At 43.3% G+C, this 22867-nt stretch overlaps 1 protein-coding gene across 1 annotated transcript in view; it reads left to right on the top strand.

Moving 5' to 3' along the window:
- The window catches only part of LOC306930865 (uncharacterized protein), a gene marked incomplete at its 5' end in the record, with an annotated part of 87325 nt that overhangs the window by 36899 nt on the left and 27559 nt on the right, over positions 1-22867 (top strand). The window lies entirely within an intron of this gene.

Here is a 22867-nt window from a genome sequence, read left to right on the forward strand (position 1 = left end):
CAGGCACTATTATCCAGAGTGACTTACAAGTGGGAGATCACAGTAAATGTGAAAGTTACTGTGATCTCTCACTTGAACTCCTGTCAACAATCGACAGCGTAAATGGTCAGGTTAAGAGTGCAAAGAAAAGCACTTTAAGGCATGCCTTAAAATGGGGACAGAGTTGGGAGAGGGGGCACGGTGGCACAGTTGGTAGTGCTGTCGCCTCACAGCTAGAAGGTCCTGGGTTCGATTCCCGCTCGGGACGCTGGCAGCGTGTTTCCTCCTCCGCGTCATCAGTACCCATACCCGAGGCGGGGTTGGCAAAAGGGCTTTGTGGAGTTTGCATGTTCTCCCCGTGTCCCCTAGGGTAGGTACCCTCACAAAAAACATGCAGTAATCCTGGTCTCTAAACTGCCTCCCCCTGGCCAGCCGGGGCGCCTGATGGAGGGGAAAGGAACTGGTTGGAATAACGTGTTCCTTCCCCTCGCTACGTCCAACCAGGGAAACTCCCCCCTGTCAGGTGTAAAGGAGCAACTTGGACACTCAGGCATGAAGTAAGCATGAGTTCAAGTCCGTTGCTCTCCCCATGTCCCCCATATATGGGGACTAGGTTGGCGAAGGGTGTGTAGAGCCCAGGATCACATTAGATTATTGACACAGGGGTGGAAAATGGGTTACAAAATGGGTAAAAAAAAAAACAGTGGCATTCCGATGCACCGCCATTCCGACTACGTGGCTTCCGTGTGCGGTTAGGGTTGGGTTAACCGTTAAAGGGAAATTTTTGTAAGCATTTAAAATTCATCATTCAAATCTATTCTGAGACTCACATTGTAGAGACTATTTGAAATTTCACTTTCAACACATTCAGACCCTATGACATGTGGAAACGTCATATGAAATACAACCGATGGATCAGAGGACGTGTACACACGCGTTTTCATTGACATCAAACAAAAAATACAAATTCAGATTTTTGGGGGGTTGGCCGCCTCTCCTTCTGCACCATGCTCCTTGCTGTTCCCGCATGCGCGCTGCCGTTCACTTCCCTGTTTACGGCTCGTCTCTCCTATGGAGCTCTCCATGGTTTTGACCAGATGGGCATACTTCTGTCCTAATTTCTGACTTCAACATGCCTCTCGTTTAGAATATTAATGCTTCTAGAGAGACTTTATCGTAATCATCGCGATAAAGGGGGGGTGGGGGGGCCTCCAGAGTAAAAGCTGCCATATCTGCCCGGCACCCGAGCTCCTATTTTGAAAGAAATCCTGGCGCTCATTGTGTTTTTATTTTTAATCATTAATCTGCCCCACTATAGTCACATCCACATGCACACTATTCTCCCGTTCTCTCCCAATGATCACAATCAAAAACTATTGTCACCATACTTGTAACTCTGTGGTTGATCATCAGAGAGCTGGCGAAGAGGTGAATTTGTAGCTAAATAAAACAACAGTCAATAGCGCATGGCGGTCCCGGAGAAGTTCTGTATTCTCTGTACTCTCTATTCGATAATCGTTGCAATTTCCACTGAAGTAGTGGTGAATAGGCCTTATTTATTTTCTGGCGGTCTGACCCCATGCATTTTTCATGAGAACAACTTTTACAATGTGCTGCTTGTTTGTCTCTTTTCAGCTTACGTTCACATTCTTGCCCAGGTGTTCATCATCATTAACCGGTCTTGTACAGTATCAAACTTAGACTTTGCTTTATTGTTTGTTCGTTTTTTAACTAGTATGTGTGGACATATCATTGTTATTGTCTGCACCTTGACAGTAATTATGTCATTTTAAATACCTCTACCAGTAAGACGCCTGAGGTCGCGTGCATCCGCCTGGGTGACAGCAGACTATGGGAGAGGGAGAGTGCTGGCGCTTTGGAATTGGGGATCAGATCAACATATCCGCCTGGGTGACAGCAGACTGCTGGGAGAGCGCTGCCGCTTTTGCATGGGGGGTCAGATCAACATATGGAATTAATTCTGTACTGGCCATATATATATGGAGCGTGTCTTGAGTGTAAAGAGTTTGATGAGGTCAGATCAACTATGGAATGTCAGAACAGGTCAGCTCATGGAGATCTAAGGGTGGCAGCGGGGGCAGTGTCTTGAGTGTACAGGGTTTGATGAGGTCAGATCAACTATGGAATGTCAGAACAGGTCAGCTCATGGAGATCTAAGGGTGGCAGCGGGGGCAGTGTCTTGAGTGTACAGGGTTTGATGAGGTCAGATCAACTATGGAATGTCAGAACAGGTCAGCTCATGGAGATCTAAGGGTGGCAGCGGGGACAGTGTCTTGAGTGTACAGGGTTTGATGAGGGCCCAGGTAAGGCCTGGCCTTAATATTTTTGGGCCTGTTGAGAACTGTAGTATTCACCGGCTGCCGGGCGCGGCTGCACTAATAACTTTGGGGCAGGCCCGTCTAGAGTTTGAATGGACAGGTATCAGTCAAAAGGGGGACATCGAAGAGGAAGGATGGATGGGGAAGGATCAACATATGGAATGTCAGAACAGGTTCTGACATATATCCATATAGAGATCTAAGGGTTTGAGGTCAGATGTAGAGTTGCTGGCCAATATTTATGACATCAGAGAACTCCATATATGGGCTTAATTGCAACAGCAGGTCGCATTTACTATGACATCAGGGATCTCCATCACTGATGATGTCACGAGACCTGGGCAGTGGGCACCATATATGGGGGCTTTCCCATGTATTTGTGGCTTTCGCCTTTATTTTATATTTTTTATGAAGGGACAGACAGACAGTAGGCTGACAGGAAATGGGGAGAGAGATGGGGGGCCGTGACATGCAGTAAAGGCCGTCAGGCTCGGGAGTCGAACCCGCGGCACACTGCCAGACTGGATTGCCAGCCAAGGTGCCTGGACCGCTGAGCCACATCCCATGTCATGTATGGGGATTTTGAGTGACTGACTGACTGACTGACGGACAAAAAATTTACGATTTCATAGTAAATGCGACCTGCAGTCGCAATTAATTTCAAAACAGATTGAGACTTCCTGATGCCCGTTGGGAACGCATGCCCTCCAGTTATTAAGCTGTGCAATATATACAGTAATATATACTGTTGTACCCGCAGTACCCATTGTGTCTATGACATCAATATGGCGTAATATTGATGACATCAGGGCTCTCCATATATGGTCATAAAAGGGACATAGCCTGACATACAAGCAGACAGACGGATTTTCTGGTAGAATTCTGTCCGACCAAATTCCCACTCGGCACATAATAATACCTCCTCGGGTCCTCAGCGATAGATACAGTGCCAGTTTGAAGTCGTTGGTTCAGGCTGGGGAAAGATGCACAAAGATACACAGGGAGTCCGTGCGCTTATAGATACATAACTCTCAGAGACTGCTGACTCCCTTAAATTGCCTTGGCAGTTCCAGAGAAGGAATGGTTAAGCCATTTTGGGCGGGAATCCCTTTTGGTGTTTTAAACATTGTTATAATTTAGCTATTGAAAAATAGCAGACCTACAAGCTCATAGCGCGCCACCGAGTGGCGCACTACGAGTTTGTAGGTCTGCTATTTTTGAAAAATCATGAAATATATTCTTTCAGAGTTTCAGTTTTTAACTCAAATCTTTGCTTCTGGTGGGGTCCCTGGAACAACATTTTCAGGTGGGGGGTCGTCGGCATATTACATATAATTTTTGGGATCCTTGACATGAAATATTGAGAACCACTGATACAGAAACATGAGGTTTTTCAGAAAAAAAATACATTTTAAAAATATGTTTTTTTTAAATTTCAGGCCTAAATGGCTTAAGGGAGGACAGACTATCACAACTTCAGCCGTAATAAGAGTCCTCTCTCACTCTCACAGCTGTAATCCATTGGAAACTGATTACGATTGATGAAACTCCCAGTAAACAGTCCGGTCAGCGAATCCATCATAATATATGACACATTACACCGAAGCCACAATGATGATCACAGAGATTACAACACCTGTCCAGCACCATTCATCAGCTCATCAGCAGTTGCAGTTTGGCTCCCATATAGATTGTAATGATGAAGTTAATATGCTGCAGGGAATTAGTCCTATCCTCCGTCATTTCCAAAACAAATGGCGGCAATATCTAACATTCCATACAGTTTATGACAACTGGCGCGGCCATGTCTTCACTTGCGGTTGCTTGTTTTGTTTCTATAGGATGGCGGCTGAGGGACTGAGAAAGTCCTATAATCTCTATATATTTATACTTCCCCCTTGATACACGTATCTCCCTCTTATTTGTTTCAGCGCGTCAGCACATTGTAACGCTGCTGGGAAGACTATTAATCCATTTAGACCTGAGATCAGATTCTAAAAATGTCTTCTACATCCTGACAGTTTTCTGAAAAAGCTATGTTTCTATGTCAGTCGTTCTTTGATTTTTCAAAAATAGCAGACCTACAAGCTCGTAGCGCGCCACTCGGTGGCGCGCTATGAGCTTGTAGATCTGCTATTTTTCAATAGCTAAAGCATAACATAATGGGGGCGACTGTGGCTCAAGAGGTAGAGCAGGTCGTCCAATGATCCATGGGTCGGCGGTTCGAATCCCGGCTCCTCCTGTCTACATGTCGAAGTGTCCTTGGGCAAGACACTGAACCCCAAATTGCTCCCGATGTGCTGGTTGGTACCTTGCATGGCTTCCGCCGCAATCGGTGTATGAATGTGTGTGTGAATGGGTGAATGTAATGCACAATCTATGTAAAGCGCCTTGGATAAAGGCGCTATATAAATGCACCATTTACCATTTTATAATGCTAACACCAAAAAGGGGTTCCCGCCCAAAATGGGTTAATGATGCTGCGGCTGCACCTACGGTACATCTTTGTTCCATTGTTAATGGCGATGCGGAGCAAACAACCAAATGCTCTGCAACAGAGGACACATATACAGTGTTATTGTGACACATGGAGGCACTCATTGAAACGGCATGCCGTTTACATTGCCGTACCAATAAAGCTGTCTGGCAACGCTTCCCCCTGTCCCAAGAGGTGTGACTCGCAAAGGAGGGTGATACATTGTAGCAGCCCAACATCTATAGGAGACACGTACTCGCTCATCGTGGAGCTGACGCAGCTAGCTTGGTTACAACGTGATGATGCCTTGCCACGAGTAGGTAATTTTTTGTGCTGTTGTGAGTGGGATGAGAGGTGACAAAATACATAGGCTAAGCACTATAAAAGGCCAAGTCGTGCGGTGAGTTTAGGTGTTGCGCTCCACCTCAGCAAATCCATATCCCAGGGATCAGGTATAGAAGCGGGGAACAGGGGTCATATCCTTGATCCTGTTCTCGGCTGATACCTACAATAAGCCTCTCCAACCTACTTACTTAGAAGGTCCTGTACCTGAGGACACATGTCGCCCTGTAAGCATTTCAAATTCATCATTCAAATCTATTCTGAGACTCACATTGTAGAGACTATTTGATAATGTAATGTAGTTGCTTTAATTTGAATTTCTTTGAACAGTCTAGCAGATGACTATTGCACCAGTTGGAGATTGGAGATAACTTTTGAATGAGCCCTTATTGCAGGGATTTAGTCTAATCATGATTAAATAAAAGCATGGAGTTCCTGAGCTCTGGATTAAATAATTTTTCAGGCCTCTCAAGGTGAGGCATGGAGTTGAATGACTGTGGGGCATAGCGTAGTTACAGTGAGGTTTTCATTAGTGCTAGTGCAATATAAGCAAGCCATCTTAGATTTAACATCTAATTCTAGCTGCAAATATGCTGAGGTACTTGCGGACAAATGCATCAAAAGACATATTTAGGACATAAAACTAATGACAGGTCATTATATATCGTGATTATATTTCTCCTTCATTGGGTTGGAGATACAGTATGGTATGGTAGCAAATGTAAAACTTGAGAGGCTTAAATGTTCGACATGGGACTCTGTCCGGAGATTTTATATTGTTTGGCAGCCATTTTTAGATTATGTTCATCTAATTATAGAACACAGGTGCACTCCGCAGCATGCTGGGAAGTTCCTCCTGAGCCTTGCATATTTACATTATAATACTAGAGATCCTTCAGTAATATTATCCTATTGGGCTTCTGTTAGAGAAATTGAGAACAGTACTGAATTGACACTGTAAACCATCCATCCATCCATCTTCAACCGCTTATCCGTAGTCGGGTCGCGGGGGCAACAGCTCCACCAGAGTGCTCCAGACTTCCCTCTCCAGAGCAACATTAGTGACTTCCTCCTGGGGGATTCCGAGACGTTCCAAGGCCAGTGAGTCGATGTATTTCCTCCAACTGCGCCTTGGTCTGCCCCGGGGTCTCCTCCCAGTGGGACGTGCGTCGAGGACCTCCTTAGGGAGACGCCCGAGAGGCATCCTAACCAGATGCCTGAACCACCTCAGCTGACTCCTTTCCACTGTAAACCAGTGGTTCAAAACAAGAAGTCCAGACGGGGTTCCAAATGCACTACAGGTCTGTAACTCTGAGAGTTATGGGGGTCTTTGAAATCAAAAAGTTTGAGAACCATGCACTGCTGTAATCCACAACCATATACTGCCTTGTACAACACTTTGAAGATTCTCTATTTATTTCACGGTCCATTTCAACCTGTTAAATGGGGAATTTCTCCCTAACCCTTTTATTTTACAAAAGTAAGTTGATAATTATGTATATTGACCAAAAAAGCTGCTGCTGGAGGGGTCTAACGCTAGAACTCCTATTCAATCGCGCAATTGTTTTTTGTTTACATCTGTTCTAGATGATGTGACAGCAACACTCCATGCATTGTTGACACTGCATTCTTCCTGGTCTACGTGAGCTGGTGTTAGACCCCTCCAGGAGCAGCTCCAGCTCCAGCTTCAGCTCCCCTATATCTTTCATTCTTTTTGGTCAATATACATAATTATCAACTTACTTTTGTAAAAAAAAGGGTTAGGGAGAAATTCCCCTTTAAGATGGAATGCTAATATACTAATTCTGTCTGTCAGTTCAGAAAGGCATGCTGAAATGACATGGCACAAGTTAAACAATTGAGACGCTCGGTGGCTTTCTGTTGCTGTTGATGATTTTGCAATACAGTGCAAAAATAGCAAAAAGCATTTAGTTGGACACACTGGTAGGAGACGAATAAAAAAAGATTTGATTAACTAAGAACATACAGTATCTCTATGGGCTATTATGACTACCGGGTATGATATATTTTGTTCTATAGTGATCTTTATCCAGAGTCCAGACCCCTAACACAAAATTCATTGGGTGTGACTAGATGGAGAGTATACCGAAGGTGAAAACATAATTCTGTTACTTAGAGACATAACGCATCACAGGGGAGGGAGGGGGGGGAGAGAGAGAGAGAGGAGGGAGAGAGAGAGGAGGGAGAGAGAGAGAAGGGAGAGAGAGAGAGAAGAGAGAGAGAGAAGAGAGAGAGAGAGAGAAGAGAGAGAGAGAGAGAGAGAGAGAGAGAGAGAGAGAGAGAATGAAAGAAGCTATTTTGAACTTCACTCACCCAAGCGGATGCAAACAATGAATCAACTATCAGCTAATTGCTGTTCTTAAGTTGCTTGATTCAATTCCCCCTCCCATACGCTATAAACCCATTGTAACTTCAAATTCCATTTTAGATTCATTGAAACACATGTCCTTGGTTCTAGTGCATGATATTGTCTCGAATGCGTGCAAGTGTGCAGGGATTTTTTCATTTTTTCATATAATTGTTTTGAAAATGAAAGAAATATGAAGATTCTCAGAGTGCTCAGAAATACAGTACTCCCGAGCTCTCAGGGCATATTTCCAAACGCACCTAGAAATCGTCCCTAATTCAATTTTCCCCCTCTGTAGCAATCATATATACACAGACAGAAGAGAAACGAGGGAAGCGAAGGCACAGTCTAAGGCACAGAGAGAGAGAGAGAGAGAGAGAGAGAGAGATAATTCTACACATCTCCTATTTTTTGACTGAATCGTTCATGAATAGGAAAATAAAAAAATAGAAATGAAAAACATATTTTTCTATGTGAATATACTGCTCTTGTTACAGGTAGCTAAGACAATTTTATAATTTATATTACCGGTATACCATCAAGTAGACATTTCTCTAATTTTGAAAAAAGTATCAATAAGTATATAAATATAATTATCTCTTTGTATTTTTTTTTTCATCTTTTAAATCAATAAATAGATTCAGTTATTTTTCAAGACAGTAAATGATGTCATTGTTGTTGTAGTCTCACATAGTCAGACCCTTAGCGCTGCATGTTGCTGCTGCTGTTCATTGTTCATCATTTCTTTGACAGCACTACGTGGGACTCAAACTAAATTGTGATCAAATGCAACAACTAGATGGCCATTAAAATATTGCATTAATGGATGAGATCATGGCTACAAACTGAGGTAGGCCTATTGCTTGCTTGCTTGCAATCAGCTTTGGAACTCTGCAGCAGCTTGTTTAATTATGTTTTTCTGAGAAATCCAGCTTCAAGGATCAAGGATTTTCACACCGTTCTCAGATCAAAATACAGCTTTAGTTTGGATCAAGAATAAATGCTTTGAATTCATTAAGTTAATACTTTACCCAACAAATTACTTTTGGTGGATTTTATATTTTATTATCGTACAATCGTGAAAATGTGAGCTCTTGTGGGTCTTTTAATTTGTATGAATTAATGAACAACATGTTCCTTGATCAATCTGAATCTTTAAAACATGAACAGGTGTTTTCCCTATGTTTTAGAACAAGAATATCAATACAATGTGACAAAAGATGTTTTATCCTCTGTCGTTTCTAGCCAGACACCTCGTTTCTAGCCAGACATCCTTGTGTGGATAGAGTCATGGCCGTCTGAGTGGCTGGCCAATGTGACAATGGGGGAGTTAGACTGTTGTGGTTGCATCATGATTCACCCTACATAACTCAAGAAATAACATAACAAAACAAAACAAAAACTATGTTGAATTTCACTCACCCAAACATTCAGTGTCTCCAAAACCCTTCACTTGTCAATCAATCTTTATTTCAGAAAAGAGAAAACAAAAAAAACAGCGACAAAAACCTTCAAATTAAATAACATTTATTTATAAAGAACATTTAAAAAACAACTTTCGTTGTACCAAAGTGCTAGCCCTAGTGGGACTGATTGAGGGTAGCTACTGGGACGTACAGTAAGTCGGGACTTGATCACCCTGGCTGGGTCGCCTGAGTGAGGGGAATGATGTTGGTAGACCCGAAACCCCGTTGACCTCAGGATACATCACTGAGGATACGTCCCAGGTGCCTCCATGCGAATATAGTGCATTTCAGAGCACTATATTCTCAATTTCACAGGTTGTGAAACCACTCCAATTACACCCAATGTGAACCCGTACAAACTTTCTCAACCATTCTTGACAGTGAGCTTATCTTTTGCTCTATTTTCTACCAAAAGGCTGTATAAGAAAGATGTGGTATAATATGTGTTGGGATTTCCTATAGATAGCGGCATAGACAGTGGTGTGTGTGTGTGTGTGTGTGTGTGTGTGTGTGTGTGTGCGTGTGTGCGTGTGTGCGTGTGCGTGCGTGCGTGCGTGCGTGCGTGCGTGCGTGCGTGCGTGTGCGCGTGCGCGTGCGGGGATTTTATTGAACCTCTGTGTTGTGTTGGCTACTGCCACAAACTCAGGTTCTTTAGTTCTTCTATTCATATATATAGGAATAGACTATGTGACAACCAGGTATAGTCTGGTGACCAGCGGAGAGACGGGTGACAGCCGGACTGTAGACGGCACCCGGGTGAGCAGTATGGGTTAGCGCCCCAGCCTGTGTCCTCCGTGAGGAGGAAGCCCAACAAACCCTCAGTGAGGCCTTTAGGAGGGCCATTCAAGCAGCAAGCGGAGCCCGCAGCACCACCTTCTCGCTCGGGTGGAGTCTGCGGAACCATTGCCCACCACTCCTGAATGAAGTGTCTGGTGCTGGGACTCTGGTGCAACGCACAGGTCCTGGGCCTTGTGAGAGCAGGAGTGGACCTGGTGAGATGTAGGAAGGGCCCGGACAGGAGTCAACCCACAGAGCCTAGTCCTTCCATGCGCCAGAAACATACCTCCCAGCCCTGGCAGAGTGGGACTGATTGAGGGTAGCTACTGGGACGTAAGTGGGTGATCAACCCCCAGCCGGGGGTTGATCACCCCGGCTGGGTCGCCTGAGTGAGGGGTATGATGTTGGTAGACCCGAAACCCTGTTGACCTCAGGATACATCACTGAGGATACGTCCCAGGTGCATCCATGTGATTTTTTTTTAGCTATACAGAACATTTCATCAGCAGAAGAAATACAAACAATAGTAAAACAACACACAGAAACATTATAAAGCGATCATTAACAATGCACAGTGCATTTGACCTGATCTGCTTCTGACTGTCTGCCAATTGGGTCCTACATCTCCTGAGTCGCACCAGGTTCACTGTGTCAAATGATGCTGATAGGTCTAGAAGAATCAGGACTGCAGAGTGGGACGGGAGGCAGCCTGGGTAGCATGTAGTCCTTCTGTGACTGCAAGGAGTGCAGTTTCCATGGAGTGGCCCAGTTTGAATCCAGACTGGTTGGGATCCAGCAGGTTTTTCTGTGAGAGATGGAGAGAAAGCTGGTTAGAGACAACACGTTCAAGATTTTTGGAAAGAAATGAGGAGTGATACCGGTCTGTAATTCTTGACGTCTGAGGGGTCAAGAGTAGTTTCTTGAGGAGTGGTGTTACTCTAGCTGACTCAAAGGCAGATGGGACCCAGCCTGAGGTTACAGATGTGTTGATGATGGAGGTAATGAAGGGGAGAAGATCAGGTGCGATGGTCTCTGGGACATTGGAGAAGGGATCGGGTCAAGAGGTCAAGAGGTGATAGGTCTAGTAGAGGTCACTAGTTTTAGGACCTTGTCTGGGGATAGAGGAGAGAAGGAGCCAAGGAGGACATGCAAGGTATGTTGAGGTTAGTTTTAGGTGAGTCAGACGCTTCATTATGGGAAGAAGGGAAAAGGAGCTGCTGATATCAGCAACCTTCTCGAAGTAGGTGACACAAGCATCAGCAGAGACGGATGAAGGTTGAGTGGGGGGAGGGGGTTCAAGGAGGGAGGAGAAAGTGGAGAAGTGCTTCCTTCCGATAGAGGTACAGGATTGGATTTTTGTGTGGCAGGTTGCCTAGCCCTATAGATCACTCTGGATCTGTGTGATGACATTTCAAATTTGCTGTTCAGCTGCAGGACGTCTTGGGTTTAATGTAGCAGACCCAGGGACAAATTAGCCATTGGGCCAGTGGGGCCGTGGCCCAGGGGCCCTTGGCCCCCGGGGCCCTTCGGGGAAATTGGACCGTGCGGTACTAGATTTGACGCCCTGAAAAGGGCTCCTGGGGCGCTTCATTGGCCATTGATTTTGTTAAATTTAGGTAAAAAAGATGATAAAAACACGGAAAAAAACGAAAATGTCGCGCGCATGGGCGCTATGGGGGCCCTGCAAAATATACCAGCCCAGGGGCCCTGGTGGGGGTTAATCCGTCCCAGAGCAGACCTTGTAGCCTAATGTAGCACCATGAAAGACTATGGGAGACGCTAGAGGAAAGACCATTGAGTCACCAAAATAACTAGGATCCTGCAATCTGCATTATAAAGTACTGCAGTATATGTGATTGTGTGATTGAAAATGTGTTCAAAGTTAAAGATGGAGTGCCAAATTTTTTGTATTTTTCCAGTTTTTCATGTGTCTATGAGGTGACAGTACTTCATTAGACACCCTGGAGTCGTTGTTATGTGCAATGGTGTATTAACTTTGTATTTAGGGTTTCTTCCTGGAGGCTGAACCTTTGACAGTCAAACGGGCCAATGAAATAAACAGTAATATAGTGACACCACACTATCAGCCCCTCCCCTAACCCCTCTCCCTTTATCATACTATCAACTACAGCTGTGGGTGAGGCTTCAGTTCAGGTGGATCACCGCCCATCACCACCCACCAGGCAAACCAGGCATACTTAATGAACTGTTGGGCGTGCCCACATAAAAACATTTTAACAAATACTGTACACTTTTTTGAAAAAATTATACCTCCTTATATAACAATAAGACCTGATGATCATGTTTTAGGGTGGAAAAAACTCGTGGCACTCCATCTTTAACATGTTTCCATAAAGGTGGTGCTAGAGGAAAGGCCATGGGGTCACCAAAACCAGCATATAGGCGTTATCCTCCACGGAGCATGAAAACACAGCAGATTCCATAGCAGTATCGTTTTCTAGATCAGTGGTTTCCAAACTTTTAAAGTCGAGACACAAAAGAGAGTTTTGCCCAGGATCCAAACTAGTGAAAATATAGCAGCTCTTCAAACGTAGCGAGCTTGTCGAACGGCTATTTTCAGAACTTAATTATTTGTATTTCTTTATTCATGGAATTTCTTAGATTTGTTTGTTCTTTAAAGTTTATAAAATTCTGTTAAAAAATTAAAAAAAATTAAGTGGTGCAAAATTAAGTGACTATGTGGGTGTGTGGGTGGGTGTGTGGGTGCGTCTGAGCACGAAAACAGCATGGTTGTTTTTCACCACCTGTGCGCAACCTAACACACACACAAACACACGCACATATTAACTGTATATATGCTGATTTCGGGTGTGCCAGTACAGTACAGTACAGTACAGTACAGTGACAGTACAGTACAGTACAGTGGAGGGTACAGTAGAGGGACCCCTGTCATTTCTCAACCGTTTCAGACGCGGGGCGGCTCGCCGGAATCGGGCCGGCACTGGGTGCGTTCCTGTGGGTCTGGAACTCCCGCCCCCGGGAACTCCCACATGGAGTTGCACCACTCACTTCACACGGGTGTGATTTTTTTAAATGTAGGAAAAGAAAATGGTATTTTTACTCGAGTCGTGACCCATAAAAACTGGTCTATGATGCACAAATGGGTCCCGAGTCCGACCGACTGTTTGGGAAACAGTGTTCTAGATAACATGTTTAAGACCAACTGACCAGCCTGATTCATATTGTGTCACTCTACATACAGTATGTGTTATACGTATATAATGCAACATAATATTATGTAAAGTACAGAGCATGTCAGAGCTTGGCACTGCACTTTTAGTTGAATATGTGTAGTAACATTGTTCAACATTTTTCATTTCACCTGTTACTCGCCCTCTGCTCTTATAATTAATTACCTAGCATACCAAGCAATGACCCATGGCCAGCCGCACCACCTCCCTACAGGCAGAGTATAGGCACTGTGCTTAGAGCTCCACCTAGGGTCCTGTCTTGGCTGCCCAGCAAGAAATGTTTACTATTTTTAAATAGTGTATTTTAGAAAAGTTACGTTATTTATTAAAAAGAAAGATATGGTAATGAAGGCGGGCATCCCTGATCCATTCATACAACAAATCCCAGCAGAAGCAAAAGTGTCCAATAATTGCACAATAGAGGTGGTGCAGTTGCCAACCACCATCGATCGACAAGGCCACAATGTGTCATGTTGCATCATGTCTGCCTCAGAGTAGGGACGCTGAGTAAAAACATTGTTGGCAGTACTGGTGACTGGTGGTGGGGGTCCATTAGCAAATTCAGCTTAGGGTCCCCATAAGAGCAGGGGTAGCCCTGAATACATCTCATTACAGTGTATGGGTTTATTCAACACGCACACCGCCCTCGATCCTCTCCATCCCATTCCAATCCACTATACGATAATGCTGATGCATCTATTGTACTGTAGTCTACTGATAGTGACTTAGGATTCAAGATAAGCCACAGACTAGTGAAACTGCTAGTCATTCCAAAGTTTCAGGGAGCAGTCCATTTGTATTTCAGTGGAACATCAGTGCGTGCTAGGGCATTAAGCAACTAGTCGACTAGTTTACTAGTCGACTAGTAAATCCACTAGTCGACCTTGTTCGTACTAGTTAGTTGACTAGTTGATAAGAACTTTATTTTTTTCCTGATTTTGTAGGCCTCATCAGGTAGATTATAGTTACAGTCACCAATGTACACAGTTTTTAAATGTACAAATGTTTATTTCCCCAAAAAACTACATAATAGGTAGTTAAACAAATAAGTAAAATATAGTAAACTAGTCAACTAGTAAAAATGACTAGAAGTGAATGCCCTAGTAAACATACACAAAAATGCGTGTGTTTTTCCTAGGCTGTATGTGATATTTAGTGTCAGGAGAGACAGGAAACATGAAGAGAGTATAGGAGAGTGACATGCAGAAAATGGTCCGGCCAGGCCAGCCAGGAATCAAACCGGGGCCCTATAACCACTTGGCTTTCGGACCTCCCAAATGTGCTTCGTCTATTTTGTAATTTGTCTTATCTTGTAATTTGATTCCCCTAAATCTGTCAGGCTCCTAATATACAGTAGCCATACTGGGCCAAAACAACCTTTTTCAAATCAGGTGATGAGAAGAGAAAAGGAGCAGGGAGAATGATGGTTACATATAGGTCATCATAATAATCATCATCATTACAGGAGTAACCAAATGAACCATGAACATCTCTGGTGGACTCTTAGGGGTGAGATAGTGCACAACTTAATAGGCCCAGCTCCAATTAGGCTGTGCACAAAATATTCAGAGTCATGGCGAGGAAGAAATTTGAATTTCACAGCTTTTCTCCAATACCTTATTACCTTATCACAGCATGCGTTCTGGACATTTTGATCCAAGCAGCATTTTTGTTTCCTGGTCATTTCAAGAGATTGTGTGTGGTGTGGCCATACACCCAGGGCCATGACAGAAATTCAACAAAACATTTAGAAACCATGGTAGAGTTTGACACACCGAGTAAAACAATACCAATTTAAAATCTTTTTTTAAATTATGGGAGAACCTTTTGAAGAAAAAAGTCCTTTCCTGATGCCATCAAATGTTTCTGGGTAAGTCAGTGAACATTAATTTCTTAAACTTCACCCCTTTTAATTTTAATGATGTTTAGGACACAAGACACACTTGCCTGCGTTTTTTTTGTCATGAAAATGTGGTCTCACTTCCTTCCTGGACTACAAGTCACACCTCCACGCAGTCTCCCCCCTCTCCACAAGGAGGAGCAGTGCGCCAAAGCATTATGGTCATTGTAGGAAATCGGCAATCCAGTCAAACCCTAGTCAAACACACAGACTTCATTATTTTGCTGGCCATGCAAATTTCTAATTGTGCTACTGTTATCTACTGCAGTTCCTTCCAGCGGTGAAATGTCCCTTTAAAAACAAAGATATGGGTACGTAACGTCAAAGGAAATGTATACATTGCTATGATAAAACACCATAGAAGTGTAGCTAAATCTGATCATATGTGGTAAAAATGTCCTTATGTTCTGTGCATTGCCATGGTCACGTTTGCAATATTCAAACGAGAACCATGTGCTTGAGATCAATGACTGGGGAACAGAGTCACTGATCCATGGCCTCCTTAGTTCCTGGATTTTACATTAAGAACAATGGACACCATTTACAGCAGGTCAATCAGTGTGACATGCCTAGTAATGAAGTTATATGGGTTTATACTTTTGAAAGAGATTGGTAGTCTATAGTCTTATTAGGTAATTCATCACAAATAAAGTGTACGATCATTGCATCTCCTCTTTATCCTACTTTTGCCACATCACAAAGGAAATAAATAATAATTTAAAGGGGAATACCACTCATTTTCAAATTTTGACTATGTCATTAATATACCTTTAGAGCTGTTGTGTGGAAATAATAAAAAAAAGTCCCCCCATTCTGTGTTTCCCAGAACTGGAGGTCTGAAAAAAATCATTAACATGGTAAATCACGTTCAAAATGATTGGAATGCCCTTTGAAATAATTTATGTATAAGACTGTCTAAGGACAATATCTGGACATTTATTTCTACTTTTGCTTTATTTCGTACACATCCTCACCAAATCTAAGTGTGCCTGCAGTTCCCAGAAGATTCAGGGAATCTTTACTGAAAACATTTTTCTGAATGTCTATATTGTGCTGTAAAATGTCAAAGTAGTGGCGGTGTTCTTTTTCTTAAATATGTTTTTCTTCTTTTCCTTTGCCATCACTAAGGCAACAGCAAGAGCTTCTGACTCCTTCATTAATAACTTGTGCTGTGGGGAGCTATTATGCCATCCCTGAAACCTGAGAGCAGCTAGGTCACCTGTTCGGCTACCTGAGCCCAGGCCTTGGGGAGGGAGAGGAGGGGAAGTGGGGGGATGCCTCCTCGCTTAGCTGCCTGTCTGGAACTCCAGACCCAGGAGGACGAGGCCTGAGGAACTGCCGGCGGTTCCGTGGTTCCCTAGTGGGTGTTTGAGCCAGTGTGCCTAAGCCAGAGGCTTGTGGGCAGAGTGAATGTGGGGAGGAGGAATGTGAGCATCCACTGGAGGGTATCCACCAGAACAACAACCGCTGGGAGAATTTCAGCCCACGACAGGAGCGTGGCGGCATCTCTCCATATACTGGTAGATGAGGATGTTTACCTCACATTTACTCTCAGGCGTTTGAAGTACCCTCGCATGGCCATTTGTGTAACCATATTGATTCGGCTGATGAACTGTGCTTTGGCCACTCGATCTGCTGTCAACTCCGAGCAGCTGTTGTTTCCGCTGGGTCCACGGAAGAGAGCGCAGCGCCCCCCCTCAGCCAGCTGGTCACGGCTCGGATCAGGTGCTCTCCTGGACATCGAGTGGGAGAGAATATCCACAGCGGCCTTGGTTGAGAACAAGAGGCTGCATGTTCAAAAGAGAGGAGTAACCGCTGACCTCCCCAGCTTGGACCCTCTGCTTTATCAGGTAAGAAAGTATAGTGAGTTAGTTTATAGTGAGTTAAATATATTGTACTGTAATGTACATTTGAGGATACAGGCTCCACAACTTAAGTATTATAATATTCTACTACTGTAGATTTTCTTTATGCTGCATCTGTGTTACTACATCGTGCACTTGGAATTGAAATGTTCTGCACAACAAGCTTATTTTTTTTCCTGTTATTGTATACAGAGGACAAACAACTTGTACTCGTCTAGTATCTATGGTAAAGGTCTTTATAGTCAAGTTACGTACTGTACATAGATGTTAACAAGCCTTTTTTGTGTGGGGGGATTAAATGTTGGCCACGGTATCCTTGGGCCTCTGGAGTGTTATCCTGCTGTGGCTCTCAGTTAGAATTCTTAGGGATTATTGCAATGTGACTACATTCCAATGATACACAGTCAGGACAATTCTGGCATGCTTGGCTCACTCTCCCTAATTGCTGTAACACTGAATTAAGTACACAGTAAAATTCTCAGGGTTAATTTGACTCTGAAGGGTGCAAATGGACAAAATGGAAAAGCAAGTACAAATGGAACCAAATGGACTGAGTCTATTTGGTTCCATTTGTAAGGATATTACTGTGTATAGCAGGCTATGGATATTTGTTAATTATGATGAGAGAGTGCCTGCAAATGGCCACTTGTGATAGATTTGTTTACATATTACATTGTGCTGTGTGTGTGTGTGTGTGTGTGCGTGCGTGCGTGCGTGCGTGCGTGCGTGCGTGCGTGCGTGCGTGCGTGCGTGCGTGTTTCAGAAACAAGTCAAACTTTGCATCAGCTCAATCAAGAGCAATCACAGGACAGACGGCGAAGTGAAATATGACAGTAAGTATTCCCCAAATGAGAAGCAGACGCATTAAAATGCAAGGCTGTCAGGTTGTATTTCTTATTAAGACAGAGTTCACTCAGGGTGTGGAAATGATGTGGGCAGGATAATGGGAGCAGCAGTCAGCTTCAAGAGACTATCTATATACCAAGTCAAATTAAAATGCACCCACAGTCACTCATACACAGCTATTAAAATACAATATACCCACAACTAACAGCAGGCTCTGGTGGTTTTGATGATACAACATAATAATAATACATCAAATGTATATATCGCTTTTCTTGGTATACAAAATAAACAATTTTATTAGGAGAAAGCTAATTAAAAATGTATTTTTTTTTTGTGGCTTTCGCCTTTATTTTATATTTTTTATGGAGGGACAGACAGTAGGCTGACAGGAAATGGGGAGAGAGATGGGGGGGAAGACATGCAGTAAAGGCCGTCGGGATCGGGAGTCGAACCCGTGGCACACTGCCAGACTGGATTACCAGCCAAGGTGCCTGGACCATTGAGCCATGGCCCAGGGAGAAAACTAATTAAAGGGCAATTCTGAAAAGGTGCATGGGTTTTGAGGGAGGCTTTGAAAAGGGCAAGGGTGGAGCGGCTTTACAGCTGTACAGTAAGTGTCCTCCATTCCTCCTAAATGTTGCCATCTTGTCCCGAATGCCATTCTTCCAGTGGGCATCTCATCGCGTTTTAGGCTACCATTTCTTGCTTTTTATCATAAAATGTAATCAAATTGAAATGCACACGCCATCACTTACACACAGCTTAATAAATAAAAAATCACACCCGTGTGAAGTAAGTGGTGTGGGGGTCCCGAAGGGGGGGGAGTTCCAGACCCCAGTTACCGTGTGGGGGTCCCTGTACTGTACTGTACTGTACTGTACTGTACTGTACTGTACTGTACTGTACTGTACTGTACTGTACTGTACTGGCACACCCGAAATCACCATATATACAGTTAATATGTGCGTGTGTTTGTGTGTGGTTTGGTTGCGCACAGGTGGTGAAAAACAACCATGCTGTTTTCGTGCTCAGACGCACCCACCCAGCCAGCCACCCACCCAGCCACCCACACACAGTCACTTAAGGAAGTGGTTGCACCACTTAAAAATCCACATTCACAACTAACAGGCGGGCGGCTCTCTGGTGGTCTTGATGATCTAAAAAGTGTCATCCTTCCCTCCTAAATGCTGCCATCTTGGCCCAGAGATAGTGAACACGGTTCCTCCAGTGTGCATCTCATTGGTATATCTGCTGTGCTGATATACATTTCCCATACACACCCATGGTTCCTCCAGTCTGCGTCTCATCGCTATCTGCTGTGCTGATGTATACGTCTCCCATGCACCCATGGCTCTGCACAGCCTGTCTACTTCCTAACCAGCTGTGGCCTCCCTTGCTCTCGTTTTCTGTGCCTGCGTGCGTGCGTGCGCGCGCGCACAACAAACACACACGCACGCACGTTCCCGCGCACACAGGCTGACTGAATCATGGATTTTCACACAGAGCTTCAACAAGAATTCCATAAAGGCATGGGCCCCTAATACTGTACTCTCTCTCTCTCTCTCTCTGAAGACAAGCACACTGCACGTACTCACGCACGCACGCACGCACGCACACACGCACACACGCACGCACGCACACACGCACGCACGCACGCACGCACACACATGTCTCCTCCACTTATGTTGAGCACTCATTCCATATATTACCTCTAATTGAACCTGCTGGCTTGGCAAAAATAAATCGAAGGCAAAAAGGGATGAAAAATATGAATACATAATTTTCTATTTCGGTGCTGTTGTTCAGTCCCACATTCTCGTCCCGTGTGGCTCTAGCTCAAAGTGGGGCACCAGCGCTAAACATAATTACTGTTCTTGTAACGTCTACTGTACACAGCATCGTTCATGCAAGCATCACAACAGACCCACAACTTGACTTCAATTTGCTAGGCCTCGCTGCATGTGAGTCGTGACCATGTTCCACATACAAGGATGGATGCCTCACATGCTAAGTTATGTGGAATTACAGTACAGTATATTGATCAGATCTACAGTCTCACAATGTGTTGCAATTAAGGCGCAAGTTGTGAGCTTGTAGATTGGCTATTTTAGAATAGTCAATGTATAAAATAGGGATTACGTGGTTAATGAAATATTCTAAATGTACTGTACTGTACAGTACTGCACTGGCTATAATAACATCAGGTTTTGAATCACTCTACTAAACTAACATTATCATACCTACAGTACATGGCGCACCAGTCATGATAAAAAAAAGCTACTGTGGAATATTTGCGAGTGGTGAATATTTGCTGATGTATTAAACTGGAATATACTGTATATATATACTGAACTCCCCCGTATCCCAGAGATAGAGTCAATGTTTCAGTCACTGTTTGTTTAGGAATTATAAAAAGTCTCGACTCGTGTTAGGTAAAGGGAGAGTCATCATCAGCTGAGGGGATAAGAAATGAACAGAGGCTTTTTGACACAGCCAGAGAGAGAGAGAGAGAGAGAGAGAGAGAGAGAGAGAGAGAGAGAGAGAGAGAGAGAGAGAGAGAGACACTCAACGGAAAGAGAGGTAGTTCTCTTGACAGAGTAGTGTAGTTACTGGAAAGCAGGAATGTGCATAGTTCTTAAGCATATACCGTAGATCGAGTGTTGCCCCTTTTCCCATTTTTCCTAGTAACATGGTAGCTACACTGTAGGTAAGCCTAATAATTGTGTTTTGGTTTGAATAATGCATTGCCTTTGAAGTGGACTTGCCTTTGATGTCTTATATAGTGTGCACATGTAGCTAGTGTAGTTACAGCAAAGTTAAAGGCAAATACACTGTGTGTAACATAGCCTAAACTAAAACATAATTTTTCCTGTGTTCAATTTTCAGATGGAAGAATAGAGAACAGCTGGTCGGTTGATGTCAATGGGTGTTCGCAGTTGGAGATTATCAAGCTCATCTACACCTGACATTAATGAGGTAGGGACGTCACGATTGCAAATTTTTGTTGACGATTAATTGTCATACAAATAATTGTTATCAACGACTTAATTGTGGTGTTGAACATTGGAAAATATTAATACAAATTACATTTCAGATTTCGTTTAAGGCCTCGTAATAAATAAATTGCACAGGGAAGACATGACAAATAACTTGAATACGTTATACAAATAATTTACTGACATATTTAATAATTTTATACTTAATATAAAAATATATATACTGTATGGAAATATCTGATCTTTCTGCTTTTTTTTAAATGTCCACGATTATGCAAAAATAATTGCGATTATCTCAAATTATTGCGATTAGATGATTATCTAATAATCGTGACAGGCCTCGGTACTGTAAACAGCTGCATACTCATCTGTTTATCTTAAGGTCTAATGATCTGAAATGTTTGCAGTTGCATTCTGGATACAATACTTAAGGCTGTGTGCTGAAGCTGTTTATACAGTTGAGTGAAAATGTTGACAACTTTAGGCCATGTGCAATGCAGCATGTTGAAGCTTTCCCTCTTTCTTTGGTCTCTGAATGCTTCTTGCACAATTTCACAAGGTACAATCTGCATTGTACCTTGTGCTAAATACCTGTGTTGTCTCAAAGCCACTATAGAAACAAAGAGAAAGAGCTTTTTTTCTCAGGCTACCAGAGCCATGAACAATTACCAAAATTCCAGGTCAGCTGCCTTTATTCTTTAAATACTGTCTCACAGAGTACACACTGTATTCGTATTTAAATAGTATGTGCACATCTGTTGCAAATACTGTAATACACACATTCTTTGACCGTATCTAGTTCAGTATTACTACTATTTACTGCATGTACAGTATACACTGGAAAATCCCGGGTCTCTAATTTATATTATAATTTTCTATATGGTATATTTATATATCTCATTAACCTAGGGAAGATATGCTATTGTATATGTTGTTGCGTTTTTGGAGGGGCACCTACGTATATACGAATGTAAAATGTACTACACTTGACACACTGCATGTACTCATTGACAGACCTTACACAAATGATACACTTTACACGTGATTAATTATTGCTGCTAAGTAGCCCAGCTACTATATACCTATAGTTTTTGTCATTTTTTTCCTGTTTTTTGAGTGGTGCAAACCACTCCAACAACCAGCTTTGTCTGTATCTATGTTTGTGTACCTGTGTACGTGTCCGTGCACAAGTGAGCATGGTTGCTATGGTTAGTGTGTGACGTCACTGACATAGCTGATCAGACTATATAAGACCTTGCACCACTCAGTTCACACAGGTGTGATTTTTTTTTTTACGACTTGTTGTTGTTGTTGTATATGCTGGACACATTGTTGGCACAGGCTGCCAGACTGGAGCATGCCAACCATTTCACTTGAACATAGGCCACTTGTGAGCGCGTGACAAATACATCTTCTTGGATATTGAATCTTGAAGTGATGGTCATGTGGGTACTGGGCACATCAAAGTTGTGTTGATGGCAGCACACATCATCATCAATATCACCAACACCATCATCATCTTCATTAGCAAAGTCGATCATTTTCTAAAGCTTTCATTTAGACTTACCAGGGCCTATTTAGACAATGTATGGCGAATATGGTGGTGCATAGTCTCTGTAAATCCAACGCAAATATCCTGATAGGATATAGAGGCTTATGTCATGGCAACTCCAGCCTACAGGATCAGGTCATGGAATTGGTCGTTAAATCAAACTATGTTTATGTAAGTCTCCTGACATTTGGGACATGGGACTATGAGCTAACATATGTATGGAGGAACATGGGCCCATATTGATATTTATATGATTTCTTTAGCAAGCTTCAGCCTGTTTACTGCAAACATTGGAAAAGCCTCACGTGCCCAAGACTATCTAATGTGTGCAGAAAGAAGTGCACGACCGAGTACTTTAAAGTTTGTTTGCTGTTAAAAGGGCAGTTAAAGTTTGTAGAAGCCACCTGGGCTTAGCTCTTGCTCTCTTTTTGTTTATTTATCAGTAAGAGCAGAAAGGAAGCTGGGATTACAAATATAGAGGTGGTGGAGTGCGCGAGCGGTCTCCCTCTCTCCCTTTTGCCATCCACATGAGGCTTGATAAGCTGGAATGTTCGTTTTAAATGCCATGGTTAATTTGTCCCTAAGTGTTACCCATCAAGTACACATTGTCATAGCAACAGCAGGGGACCAGGAAGCCATGCGGGAGCAGGAGAGCCGATAATAAGTCACTCTTGACCTGCATACTGGTTCGCCAGTCACGGTTTCATTTCACAGAATCATTCAATTAGCAGTGGAATGAAGAGCTCACA

The sequence above is a fragment of the Electrona antarctica genome, assembly GCF_951216825.1.
Source record: "Electrona antarctica genome assembly, chromosome: 10".
In the NCBI taxonomy this organism is placed as follows: Eukaryota; Metazoa; Chordata; class Actinopteri; order Myctophiformes; family Myctophidae; genus Electrona; species Electrona antarctica.